At 36.8% G+C, this 14,420-nt stretch overlaps 1 protein-coding gene and 1 long non-coding RNA gene across 4 annotated transcripts in view; one reads left to right on the forward strand and one right to left on the reverse strand.

Moving 5' to 3' along the window:
- Fgf14 (fibroblast growth factor 14) overlaps window positions 1-14,420 on the reverse strand; it is a 585,881-nt gene that overhangs the window by 101,305 nt on the left and 470,156 nt on the right. The gene's annotated exons all lie outside the window — the stretch shown is intronic.
- LOC100762336 overlaps window positions 1-14,420 on the forward strand; it is a 55,703-nt gene that overhangs the window by 14,511 nt on the left and 26,772 nt on the right. Inside the window, exon 2 of the long non-coding RNA XR_003479816.2 lies at window positions 13,444-13,624. This is a non-coding gene — a long non-coding RNA (uncharacterized LOC100762336). The remainder of the gene's footprint in view (window positions 1-13,443; window positions 13,625-14,420) is intronic.

The following is a 14,420-nucleotide window of genomic DNA, read 5'->3' on the forward strand; positions in this document are numbered from 1 at the left end:
CATTTAAAATGTTTAATTAAAAGGCTTTTCATAATGAAGAGACAGGCCAGCTCCTGGCAGCGTCCTTATTTCCTCCAAAGAAGATAGATGGGTGCAAAGGAACTCTACTCAAAACTTGCTTCAAAAGTGGCAGCACTAGCCACTGAGAAAACCTGCCCTTCACCTCAACTGCTGCAAAGACCCTCTTCAGACCATGGACAACAGGACACTGGGGAATCACTGCCTCAAGTTGTCTAGACAAAGGCAGGTTCATCGTCGTCTTACAAGTCCTTACTCCACAGAAGCCGATGGGATCTTCTAGGGCTTTATAAGCCAACCTCTGCTAGCCAACAATGACTGTTTCTCTGTGACCTTTTCCATCAATGACCATGGAGGACCTCAGGGTGACTGTTTAGGTAGCCAAGCAAGCAAATCTCTGTCATTTTCAATCACTAAAGTCAGGCAAAATTTTTGTACTTCCCAGAACTCTGATGCTGCTTGATGACCAGTAGGTTTGCCAGCTTAAGAGCAGCAACCAAAGCTTCAGTTGCCTTCTCAGTTTTCTGTGTAAAAATTCAGGTCACAGGCCTCACTTCCCTGGAGTCAATACTAAGTCTAGACATAATTTACCTTGTTACCAGACTCAGAAGAGATAAACTCACAAAACAGATTTCAGTATAACTTCTTACCATTCCTTTGTTTATAGAAACTTACTTTATAAAAGGTGTTTTAAGAGGCAAAGCTTAAGATGTGAGGCTTTAGGGATGTTTCAGGGTCTAAGAAATTGCCTTAAGGTATGCAGATGCAAGTTATAAAGGTCTGGGGATTAAAAGGCTTCATTAAGTGCTGATAAAGAGAAAGTGATTTGATACCTTTAAAAGAATGAAACACGTTCCAGATCTATCTCCCTCTCCCCCCTCTCTCTCATGTTACTGCTATATTAAGACTCCAAAAGTTCACATTGATAAAATTCTGATAAGCTATTAATTAACCTGGCAGAATACTACCACTATGTGAGTACACCACCTTTTCTGCAATATGGATTTCAGTACAGATTTTTTTAAAAAGTAGGAAATACTAATGTGCCTAAAAAAACCTTTTCACAAACTCAAAGAATTCTTATAAGCTCCAGAATGTCCACTTGGATTCACCTCATACAGGTCAGATGCACCCCCAATTACCAGAACCTAAACACCCTAAGCCTTCTCACACTCCATCTCTCAAGTACCAGAACCTAAGGAAAAAATCCTTAGATTTATCCTTGTCCTACCAGCACCTTGTCAAGTCCAAGAGGCACCAGACAGTTACATAGAATCTGGACAGCCGTAAGGCAATCAGCTACCCCAGGAGGTAGCCAGCACCCCAATTTTCTCAGGTCTTCCCCAAGATCCAACTCCCATAATTCATCAAGAAGCAGTCTCAAGAAATCAGTTTTTAATAAATAAGGAAAGAAAGACTGTTAGCATCCAGGCACACCTGGCCTTGCCCCTTGAGGAATTGGCAGAGTGTATCACCTCTGTGTGCATGGCAGTCAGTACTGTCTGCTGTGTGGTCTCTTTAAAAGGCAGAACTCTGCCTCCTCCTTCCTCTTTTCTGCTTTATTTTCTTCCCCATCTGTCCCTCTCTCTCTCTTTCCTCTCTTTCTCTCGCCCCTCTCTCCTTTCCCTTCCCCTATACCCTCACTTCCCCCAATAAAACTTCCCAAATAAGCTCTGTTTGCCTTGCATGTTTGTTTGTCACCTGCCATGGAGATTCCTCTCAAAGGGAATCTTGCACTGTGTCATAATATATGCTCAAATACTTTGATATAAAAACATTCAAGTGGTAAATTTTTGTCTGATAATGATAGATGCTTATTAAGAGAAGTCCTTAAACTTCATGAGTCTTTCGTGTGTGTGTGTGTGTGTGTGTGTGTGTGTGTGTGTGTGTGTGTGTGTGTGTGTGTGTGTGTGTAATTTTTGAGGGAAATGGAGTGGAGTTTAAATTTAAGAAACATTCTGAAGATTATTGTGGTGCGATTAACTTCTCTTTGATTGGATTTTAGCAGGAAGGAATTTTTGACTGGGAGTATCTCAGAATAGGTGGAAAGAATATAAAAGCTGGTAGACAGAAAGGAAGTCTACTGAATTCTGCCTTCTGGGCATAACACACTCACTGAATCATGAACACTTAACAGTTATGGCGTTTGAAATGAGCCTGCATGAGACTGGACCTATCAAGTTATGGGTAGGGTAGAGACTCCTGGTACCTTCACTTCCCTGCTTAACTACTGACTAATGAAGGATCCTAGGAGAAGGGAAATCAATATCTTTACCTGTGAAACATCACATGAATATGGGAAAGGGACCCACCTGTACAGAGGATTAACATGGATGGAAGGGAGATAGAATAGAATGTGAGTAACTAGAATATATTTGTGCATGTATTAAATGAACAAAATAACAATTTCTATTAATAAAAAAGAAACATTCTTGATGCGAGATGTCCTTCTGTGTATGTTTATCTTATTGATTGTTGAATAAATCACTATTTGGCCAATGAGGCAACAAGTTAGGCAGGACTAAGAGTCAAGGAATCTGGAAAATGTAGTAAAGTCTTGTGATCAGGCAGGAAGTAACATAGCAGGCAGACTCAGAATATAAACAGGGATAAGCAGGAAGTTGTTCTCTTCCTCCTCCTCTCTTTACAGTGCCATGTGAGCCTGGGAAGACAGGACACTTGCCGCTGTTGTCCTCAATAGGATAAGTTTATAAGAAATATAGATTAATAGTTATGGATGATACTTAAGACAGAGCTAGCAAATAAGAAATCTTAGTCATTGGCCAGCAGCAATGTACCTAATGTAAGTCTCTGTGTATTATTTGGGGCCCTAACGCAGCAGGCACAACTCAGGTGGCTGGTGGAAAGATTTATCGTTTCACATTCTTACTGCTATTGACAGAAATAGATGCAATCTACCAACATTATCAGGAAAGATACAACACAGAAGGGGTATATTTTATGGTCAGGGAACAACAAGGAAGAGGAAAGGGGTGAGGTCCCAGTATTCTAACCAAAGTGCTCTCCTAATAACCAGAAGATTTTACTCTGGACCTAATCTGTTAAATATTCTATTAGTTTCCAATAGTGACATCCCAGGAGCAAGACATTGCCTCATGGAACCCTGAGAATCACTCACATTTTAAAATATAGCACAAAATAGGGCTCTTATTCTCCAAGGAGAAAATGACCTCCATGTTTAGTCATTTTATCACTAGGAGATTTGAAGATAATTTCTTACAAATTGTTCAGGGCTTGAGATGCCTGAGTTTAAAAATAATGCTTGTATAGAAATATTTACTATATATATATATATATATATATATATATATAATATATACATATGTGAGTGTGTACATATGTATGCACATGTATACATATCATTATAGACACCTGCTTAAACATATAAATAGAGCTGTTCATGCTTAGTTGCTTGATGTTTATTAGCTTATGAAAAATTTAAATCTATAGTTCTTCACACTTAATCACAATTCATTATCCTGTCAATTTCCATTGAAATCCAAAAAACCTGACATCTTGTTGCCAAGTTGTAGAAGAGGAAAAAGTTATACTGAATTCTGAAGCACAGCAGAATTTCCAAGATGGTGAATACACTCTGTTATATCCTGACACAAATTAAGGAAATCTAATGGAATGCTCCATCCAAACAAGATCATAGTCCTACTTCACACCTTGTGCCACTCACAAGAGAATACCACTGCTGTTTCTGTTCTCAAACCAACACTATTACATTTTCTGAGAGATCAGACAGTTGTCTCTGTGTGAGAAACCAATACATGCAGAAGAACTTAAAATGAAATGTCTGATATAGACTCTTGTTTCTTGAACTTCACTGATTCCTCATTACAACAAAGTTTCATGTATCATATCAAGCCAGTGATATCTGGAAACTAAGGATCAGTAGAGTCAGAACTGGGGAATGTGGGCAACATGAGGACATTTCTCTTTGACATAAAATGAGAATTTCCACAAGAAACCATAAGCTTAAGGATGGCTACTATATCAAAGTCCACCATTAACTGCAAAACGAACAAACAATAGCAATAGCAACAACAAAAAATAAAACCCAGAAGCTTTTCATCCATTCACTATTATTTCATGAAACGATATAGTTACTTGAAGCCCGATGACCTGTGTTTGTTCCAAGAACCCACATAATGGATGGAGAAAACTGACTTCCATAAGGTGTTCTCTGACTTCCACATATGTGCTGTGACATTGTGCCCACATACACGCATATATAATGCATGCACATACACAGAAACAAGAAAGAAAAACAAATGCAAAAAATTGAAACTATGCTTAAATGAATTTTACCCACTTAGTCATTTACAAAGACACATAAAACAAATCTTGATTCCATTGATCTATTTTAATCTCTCCCCTTCTCCCTCTCTTCCTCTCTCCCTCTTTTTCTCCCTCCCTTCTTTCCTCTTTCTTTCTCAGCAGATACTCATTCAATTCTATCTTCTGATCCATCTTTTATTTTACATTATCATTACTTACACAGGTGTATGCTGCTACTTTCTAAGTGTAAGATTTGCTGCCAAACATGTTTGGAAATCATTTGGATATTTATGGTTACTCAATTGTATCCTACCTGTGATCTTAACTCAGTCTTAATTATTTGCTAAATTAAGTGTTCTCTAACACACACCCACATTCTCAATCTCTTTATTCTACTTACCTATTTATTCACATTGAATAAATCTGGCACATCAACAGCTTTCCTGTGAAATAATGGTAGGCTGTATTTTCAGAGACTGTGTGAATTTTTATGTGGTTTATAACAAAGGTTTATTTTATTTTAGAAATACTAACCCATAAATTTCCAGTCAACTTTGTACTGGTAGTTCATAACATTTTTCTTCTATTTTTCTTTTATTAAAATATTTTTTCATACAAAATATTCTGATTCCAGTTACCTTTCCTCCAACTCCTCCAAGATCCTCCCACCTGAATCCACACTGTTTCTGCTTCTTCTTAGGAAACAGACATATAAAAATAATAATAAAATAAAATAAGACAAAAACAAACAATTCAGAACAAGACAAAACAGAAGAAAAACAGCAGAAGAAAAGGCACAAGAAAGACATCTAGATATAGAAACATACATGTTCATTCTTACAGTAATTCCATAAAAAACCTGAAGCCATAGGATAAATGTAAAGATATGAAGACATTTAAGCGTAGATCATCTATCAACAAAAATCACAGTGTGTATTAAAACATGTAGTGGATATCAACACCGACTCTGAGTACACAAAACCCAAGAGTAACCTGAGACCTAAGGGGTCTTCTATGACTGTCAGCTGAGGCCAGTGATTGCCTCCAGGTTCTAATCATGGTTCAATCTCACATTTCAGAGCTTACAGCAAACGTTCAGCTTTATAGAACTTGCCAATGTTCTTTGTGAAAATCAGTGTTATTGATCTTTAACACATTTTAAAAAGAAACCAGATCATTTCACCACTGCATGCTCTAAAGTAAAAAAAATGATTGGCAATATTAAGGAAAACATACATTTGGTATAAATTTTTCTTTTAATCAACTACCCATTTTTAACAATATGCATTTTAATAAGAACTGGTTTCAAAGTATCCAGTGCTTTCAAAATAGTTTTTCTTTCCCAGATGTACCAACAAGATGAACAAAGAAATAATTAAAAACAATTTCAGTCTGTTCATAAAAAACAATAATTAAATAAATAAAAACGACACATATACACACCAAACAAGACAGAAAAGAAGGAAATACAAAAGGATTATAAAATTCCTAATATTGAAACAAGAATCTAGATCAAATCATTCTCTTGATTTCAAATTTGTTTTCCTGAAGTATTTATTCATTTTCAATTCTAGAATCAAGAAGGAATACAGGTCAGCACCTTCCAAATATAAATCATTTGGGATTTATGAATGTGCTGGGCACATCTAGGCACAGATCCAGAGATTTCTCCTCAGCAACATTACTCATTCTGCAAACCCAGAGACAGTAGCACGTGGAAGCTCGATAGCATTTCAGTTTTCTGGGTAGAATTTCTGCCTCATTCAAAACACATCTTAGAGATAGCTATGAAAACCAACCATTTATCCAGGCATGGTGATGCATAATTGTAACTACCTGTAATTCCAGCTTTGTAGAAGCTGAGGAAAGAAAATCAAAGTTCAAGGCCAGAATGGAATGCATATATGATTATTGTTTATTTAATTTTAATGTACTTTTCCAAGTCAAATACAATCTATGTGGCATATCTAGGAACGTAAATTAACCATTACTTTACTGATATTCAGACACAGATATACTCTTGAAGGCAGGTTATTAGGAGTGAAGGATAGTGAAGTTCTTTTAAGAAAGCAAAACACAAAATTTGAGCCCCATAACTTTTTTTTTTTTTTTTTTTTTTTTGGTTTTTCGAGACAGGGTTTCTCTGTGTAGCTTTGGAGGATCCTGGCACTCCCTCTGGAGACCAGGTTGGCCTCAAACTCACAGAGATCAGCCTGTCTCTACATCCTGATGTACTGGGATTAAAGGCCTGTGCCATCAAGGCCCGGCTTGCCCCATAACTTTTTACTTTCATAATCTTCAGTTTGTTCTAAAACAAATTGTCATCATGTTCAACAGAGTTTGCTTCATGACTGTTCACATTGAAGAAATTAAGATGAAATGAAAATCAGGTTGTTGGAAAAGGAGGCTCATCTCTGACGCTAATTTCTTGCAGCTCTCAGAGTTCTCTTTTCTGAAGTGTCCTTCTACTAGGAGCTGACCTAAGGACAGAGAGCTACAAGAACTCAGCTGCTCCTTTGAATTCTCAGTTCCATCTTTGACAATGCTCTTGCTCCAGGCAGAGCAATTCATCCTAAAGCCTGAAGCCAAAACATGCATGGAAATTGTTATTCAAAGATTAAAATTTATGTTTGAAGGAGAATTGCTGGTAGAAATAATGAGTGCTTATGCAAAGAATTATGGTTACCTGGCAATAACTTGCATAAGAACTATTCTGAGAAAGATGTACTTTTTGCCCTTCTCTTCTTATAACAATCCAAAGTAAATAAGCAATAGAAGTTTTGCCACTGTGCAAATCATACAAAGAATAAAATCATTACATAAAAGAACTTTGGTAGAACACGAACTTGACCTAAAAAGACAGTTTTTAAGAGAGGCAACAAAAACACATGCTTTTCCTAATTAATGCTTTCAAATTACAAAGAAGTCAATGAACAAAGTCCAAGTGAAATTTCCAAGGTGTAACACTGATCAAGGCAAAAATTTGTATCTTCCTCTCATTTACAAATAAGTTTTCCCCTTTTTATTGGAACCACAGATACACAGTTGCCTAGGGAACTTTCAAAATATTTGACACAGGCATCCTTTCCCCAATACAGAACATTATTCAAAAATTAGAGAAATAAACATACCGTGGACTATGCCTACTGCATACTCCATATTCACATCCACTGTTTTAAAGTAATATGACAGATATGATACTACTTGTAAGCACTGTGCTTATCTTCTAAGTACTAGGAGTCAGTAATTTCAAGACTCATTCATTTCCCTGCACTGCTTCATATCTGTTAAGCACACAATGTTCTTATGGTTTATTCAAAGATCATGTGCTTTTAAACAAAATGAAAAGTTAGCTTCCTGGTCCCTTTCATCAGTAGTTGAAATGAAATAGTGTGCAACATTGAATCTAAGGACTATCTATAAAAGGATGACCCCAAGAAACACTCTGCACACATGCACGTGTGTAACTGGGAGTTTGCTGATTTCCAGAGCTCCACACTCAGCTGTGATAGCTAGCTAACTTCTTCCAGGGATCATCAGTATCCACCTAAAAAGCACAAGGATTACATGTGGCTGCCATGCCATTCTGGCATTTACATGTGTGCTGGAGTTCTGAACTCTGGTCCTCATGCTTGCATGACAGGCACTTTATCCACTGAACCATCGCTCAACCCCGACTTTGACTTTAAAGGAACAGAAAATTCCACTATTTGAATATAACATTAAATGCAAGACCAGGTTTTGTCTCATTATGAATTTGATCAAAGAATAAAATTGATCTGTTGCTGCTGTTGGCTTTTAAAAGGCACAGAAAACAGGAGGAAGAGTGGGGTGGACTTCTAAATCCTAACTTGAATTTATAGTTTTGAGACTGGGTTTGTCTACTGCATTGCCCGATTGCATGGTTGAGATGAATGTATAGTTGAAGACGATAAAGTTGTAAGTTACATGACATGTGATATAGTATATTATTCTATGTAAAGAGACTCAAAATGAAACAGCAACTGAAGACATGATCATCTGCCTTGCTTTGTGGGTGTTAGGAAAACAAGAGTAGAACCTGATTTTGCAGACAGAGTGGAAAAAACTGTTGATCAGGAAAATGGTTGCTGGTTTAGAATCATCTCTCTCTCTCTCTCTCTCTCTCTCTCTCTCTCTCTCTCTCTCTCTCTCTCTCTCTCTCTCTCTCTCTCTCTCTCTCTCTCTCTCTCTCTCTCTCTCTCTCTCTCTCCTCTCTTGCTCATTTGCTTACTCTTTCTCATATGCACACTCTCTCTTTATATTCCTTAACATTGGCAATTTAACAATTTCTTATAATTTGGTGTCCAGTGAAGTCATTATTGGAGAAAAGTCAGGCCCCAATCTTTCTTTGTCAGGCTTAAAGCTTAAATGCCAGTTCAATTAATTCCAGTGTAAAGTGGATCCCTGCTGCTATTTCAATTTGCCCATCCAGAAGAAGTGCTATTTCTGTTTTTAAAAAAATTCTAGTTTTGTTTGAGATTATGAGATGATGTACAGTTCTCCTCATCCATTCCATTCTATTCACTGGGAATTAACATCATCATTTTACATATGTCATTTGTCTCCTCATGCTTGTGTGCATTATAGAAAAAGCAATTCTTTGTTTTCTCAATTTAATATTTGAAGAAAACTTGTCTTTATTCTTCAATTATGTTAAATATATACCTTAAGCATTACTTATTTTATTTCCTTCATTACTTTAATGTATTTACGAATGTCATTAATAATGTAAAGGTATACTTTTACTAATGTACTGGCCTTCATTAGATAAATTAGTGGTCAAAATATGCACATTTATAAGCTAGTATTCTAAGGCACAGGAAGAATATTATTCAAATAATACCATGAGGAAAGTTAGTATTTAAATATTCCATGCAAAGTAGCAAAAGTATATTGTTGCTCATTCATAATAAGCAAACAGATATAACACAAAGGGAATTGTATGAACATAGTAGAGCGTATTTTTTTCTAAAATGACTTAAATATTTCTTCTACACCTTAATGACTTAAACCTGTCATCGGTGTCAAGTAAAATCAATATGATATGGCATGGGAGTTTAATTCATTTGGTAAGGGACTTGCCTGGCACATTTGAGGCCCCAGGGTTCAATACCCAGCACTGCATAATCTGGGTTGTTGTTTGGTTTTGTTTTTGAGAGAGAGTAAAAATATTGAGTTGGTAGGTGGGAGGCAGTAACTGGGAGGAGTTGGGGGAGGGAAATGAATATGATCAAAGTATATTGTATGAAATTATATATATGAGATCTTTGCATTTCTTTTTTATAATTTTCTATTATGCAATTTTCTATATATAAATTTCTATACATTTTACATACCAACCACAGTTTCCCCTCCTCCCACTTGCCCTGTCCTCCCCAATCTAATCCCCAACCACTACTAAGAAAGGGTAAGGCCTTCTATGGGGAGTCAATAAAGCCTGGTATACTCAGTTGAGGCAGGACCAAGCACCTCCCCCCCTGTATCAAGGGTGAGCAAGGTAACCCATGATATGGAGTGGGCTCCAAAAAGCCAGCTCATGCACCAGGGATAGATCCTGGTCCTACTACCAGGGGTCCCACAAACAGACTGCTGTCCACATGCAGTGGTCCTAGTTTGGTCTCATACAGCTGTAGGTCTAGAGTCCATGAGTTCCCATGAGTTCGAGGTCAGCTGTCTCTGTGGGTTCCCCTTCATGCTCTTGACGCCCTTGCTCTTATAATTCCTCCCTCCTCTTGATTGGACTCCCAAGCCTGGTGCTAGGCTGGGGATCTCTGCATCTGTTTCCATCAGTCATTGGATGAAGGTTCTATGATGTCAGGGTAGTCCCCATTCTGGTTACAGGGAAGGCCAGTTTAGGCACCTTCTTCACTATTGCTAGGAGTCTTAGCTGGGGTAATCCTTGTGGACCCCTGAGAATTTCCCTAGCACCAGGTTTCTCCCTAACCCCATAATGGCTTTCTCTATGAAGATATCCCTTTCATTGCTCTTCCACTCCATCTGTCCCCCAATTCAACCTTGATCTCTCATTTCCCATCATCTATCCCCTCCACTTTACTGCCCCCCACCCCCAGTTTACCCAGGAGATCTCAACTACTTCCCCTTCCCAGAATGATCCATGTGTCCCTCCTGCATTTTATTAACAGAATTGAAACTTCCTTCTAAGGCAGAGAGAACCATGTCTATATTAAAATTATATTTCCTAAACAAGTAAAATCTCTACCTTTATTCTAAATATTTATCTTTATATCCACAAATTAGTGTATACCTCAACCTTCATTAAAGAAACTTCTTTCTACAGTAGATGAAGATCATTGCAGAAAGCCTACCTGGTCAGAATTCAGAGATCAGATGACCTGGACATGTTTACACCCCCCCCCCAATTAATGCATCTAAAAGACAACCCCCATACTCAGGGCTCGGGGAACTTTGCAGAAGGGGTGCAGAAATATTGTAGGAGATAGAGGCCTGGGACAGCTGTTGTGAGACAATGAATTTTAAAACAATAACAGCAACTAGAAGAAGATGTGAAATGGGGGTGAAGAGGAAGGGGTGGTTCTTAAGGAGAAGTCATGGTCAGGAATGATGAAAGAAGAGGAAGAATGGATGGATACCAGAAAGAATAAAGTCAAGGGAAGTTAATCACACATAAAATGGTCTCTCTCAGACTCATGTGGTTTATGATCATACACAATGCAAGAATAAGACAAAAAACAGTTACTGATACTTTCCAGTTTTTAGTTATAAAATATATGTCCTTAATATAAGCCACAGACTTAAATATAGTATAATACTATAAAAATATATCACTTATACTTCAGGAAAATAATTTAAGCTAAATAAATGCTAAGGGACATGGTCCATTTCAAACATGTATGTTTTTCAACTATAAAAGTGCTCTGTATGTTCTTTATTACAAAAATTGTCAGAACCCAAACTGGAGCCCTTAAAGTAAACATAGTCCAAATCACAGCGAGACACAAAAGTGATGTCTGTGTTGCTGGAAGCTTTGGAAGTATATTATCATGCAGAGCAGCAGGCATGATAAAACTAGTGCTCTTTGTGATTTTTCTTATATTTATCACTTCTCAATAGATTTTTTTGTCCTTAAATATTAATGACTTGCACTTCCGTCTCCTTTAAAAGACATCATTGTTTGAAATTGGATTAAGGACCACACATAAGAATATCACCTTCCACAGAGACCTTGAATTTTAGAGTTCCACTAAATAAAGTGCTCAATTCAAAATCCATTTATCACAAAAGCCACATGTTTAAAGCTCTATAATTTCATTTAATCATATGTTTAATAATAGTTCACATATCTCTTCAATATGGTTAAACTTTATCTGAGTTTTAAATCTTTGTTCTATGGCAGAATTTAACCATTCATGTTACAAAATAGAGTATTTCTGGCTTAACATGGACAGCAGCTATGCTATCTGAATGTTATATTTATGGAATATTAGTATAGGAAAATGCCCTAACAATTAAGTGCTTTGCCATGTAAACATGTGGACCTGAGTTAGTAGTTTCAACACTATCTAAAAACTGAATATGGCAGAAAATGTGGCTTTAATCCTAGTGCTGAGGAGGTGAACCTCTGGGATTCACTGGTCAGCTAGCCTACCCAAACAGTAATCACCAGACTCAGTGAAAAATCTTGTCTCAAAAATTAAGGTGGATGGCGATTGAGGAAGACACCTGACATTGACCCCTTACTTCCACATGCACACCTATAAAAATTATTTCAAAATATTGAGATAAAATGCAATCATCAAAACATTAGTGATTATTCTTACTGATAACTGTTTTTAAGGATATAATTACTTAGTATTATATATAGCTATTTTCTTCAGAGATAGTTTTGTGAAAAGACAAAGTCTGGTCAACCCCAAATCACTAACTGGGAGTATACACTGGAGAAGAGTACTATGTCAGTGTCAAGTACTCTCACATCTCCTGGCATCATAAAAACTTTCAGGGACAGATTCAGACCCAATTGGATTTGGACTGATTCTCTCTGATCCTAGGTAAATCCTCATGACCTACTTGGAATTAATGTAGCTTGGAAGGAAGAAATTTTCCTACAAGATACTCAATCTATCATGAGTACTTTATAATTTTATATCATAGAAAAATACAGAAAACTATGAAAGAGTGTTCAATGCATTAAAAACATCCTTATTTAGTAATATACATGATCACACAGAGTTTAGGAATGTTGATAACTACCCAGGCTAAGAAAGATGGCCTTGTTAGTTGTAACACAATACACCTTCACTGTGATAGCAGCATCCTAACAGATTTAAAATTAGAAGAAATCTACTTATTTGTCGAAAACTTCAATAATCATCACAAGTTACACAGTCTTTGTCTGCATGTTGTAAACATTTCTAGTCACAGACCATGGATTGTTTTCTGAATATATCTTAACAGAAATGGAAAAACAAGTAACAATTCTGATCTGATATGGAAACTTGTAAAGTGATTCCTTTGGTTGTAAGAGTCATATAGAGAGATTTTCTCTTGGTATGGGCAAAAGTAAGCTTCTAAAATGTACACACATACCTTAATTAAAAATATTACTAAAATAATAATGAGAATCTAGGCCTTAATTATTTATGATCCTTCTGCCAGTGCAACATCTTGCCTCAGTGTTGATGGTTCCTACTGATATAGGTGGTTTTTCTGAGGGTGGGATAGTTTTGAGATTTTCTTAAAATAAGAAAATTACAGGGTTTTCTTAATCTACCTGATCTTCTTTTCATAAAAGATTTATTTCCTATACTACATGATAATGTTTGATAATACCTTATCCAAATTCTGCCTTTCAAAGTCAGAGTCAGTATTCTCAGTCCATGATGCTGCCTTATCAATTGAGTTTATGTAATTTCTAGATTCTTCATTATCACCTAGTCACATTTACAGCATCCTTACCATGAGTAAATTAATTCAGATAACAACATTTTTTTAAAAAGTTCATCCATAGAAGCAAATCCTCACTAGTAATTTTTACTGTGATTGTTCAACACCCAGTCATAACTCTAGACCGCACTTTTGATTCTCATTTTCTTGCTGTTTCCACCACATCTGCAGGTCCTTCCTTCACTGAAATATTGGAATCCTCAAAGTCATCTATGGGGGCTGGAGACATGGCTCAGTGGTTAAGAGGCTGCTCTTCCAGAGGTCCCAGGTTCAATTCCCAGAAATCACATGGCAGCTCACAACTGTCTATAACTCCAGCTGATCGGCCATCCTCACACAGACATACATGCAGGTAAAACAGCAATGCACATAAAATAAAAATGAATAAATTATTTAAAAAACATCTACAGAGGTTGGAATAATCCAATTCTTTCATGTTACTGTTCATGTTAGTATTCTGACCCTCTCCCAGCAATCAATAATCTTATTGGCATCTACAATAATGTATCTTTCATAAAAAGTTTTCAGGTTATGTTACCATGAGTCTATGGTAGCCTATGATAACTTTATTTGTGAACTTGGTAGAATCACATGAAAGACAGTCTCAATGAAGAATTGTCTGCATTAGGTTAGCCAGTAGACATGCCTATGGGGGATTCTCTTAATTAACCTAATGGATGTGAAATGGTCCAGCCCACTGTGAGTGACACAATTCCATAGGCAGATTATGTTGAATTGTATTAGAGTGGCAAATTCCAACTGAGCAGTGCAAGCAAGTATGCATGCATTCATTTCTTTCTTCTTTGATCCAGGTATTTCCTCACAGCAACACAAACTAAACTAGACACAGCTATAGTCTAGCATACACTTCTGAAGTAATAATACTTGAAAGTCAAAATCACTCTGTAATTCTAGGACTGATGAATATATATCACAACAGACATGAAAAAGCCATTAATCGTATATCTCTTCATCACAGATCCTAAATAACCAGATGCAAACCAATAAACAGTAATATGTTGAAAAATACTGTTTTCTGAAACACAGAAAAGTGGGCTTAAAATAGTCATTAAGTCATTTTGTAAGCAGATGTGCTGCTGCCCAGGTTGTTGTTCACATACAGAGGACCAGCAGGGTAGGTTTAGTAA

The sequence above is a fragment of the Cricetulus griseus genome, assembly GCF_003668045.3.
Source record: "Cricetulus griseus strain 17A/GY chromosome 1 unlocalized genomic scaffold, alternate assembly CriGri-PICRH-1.0 chr1_1, whole genome shotgun sequence".
NCBI lineage: Eukaryota > Metazoa > Chordata > Mammalia > Rodentia > Cricetidae > Cricetulus > Cricetulus griseus.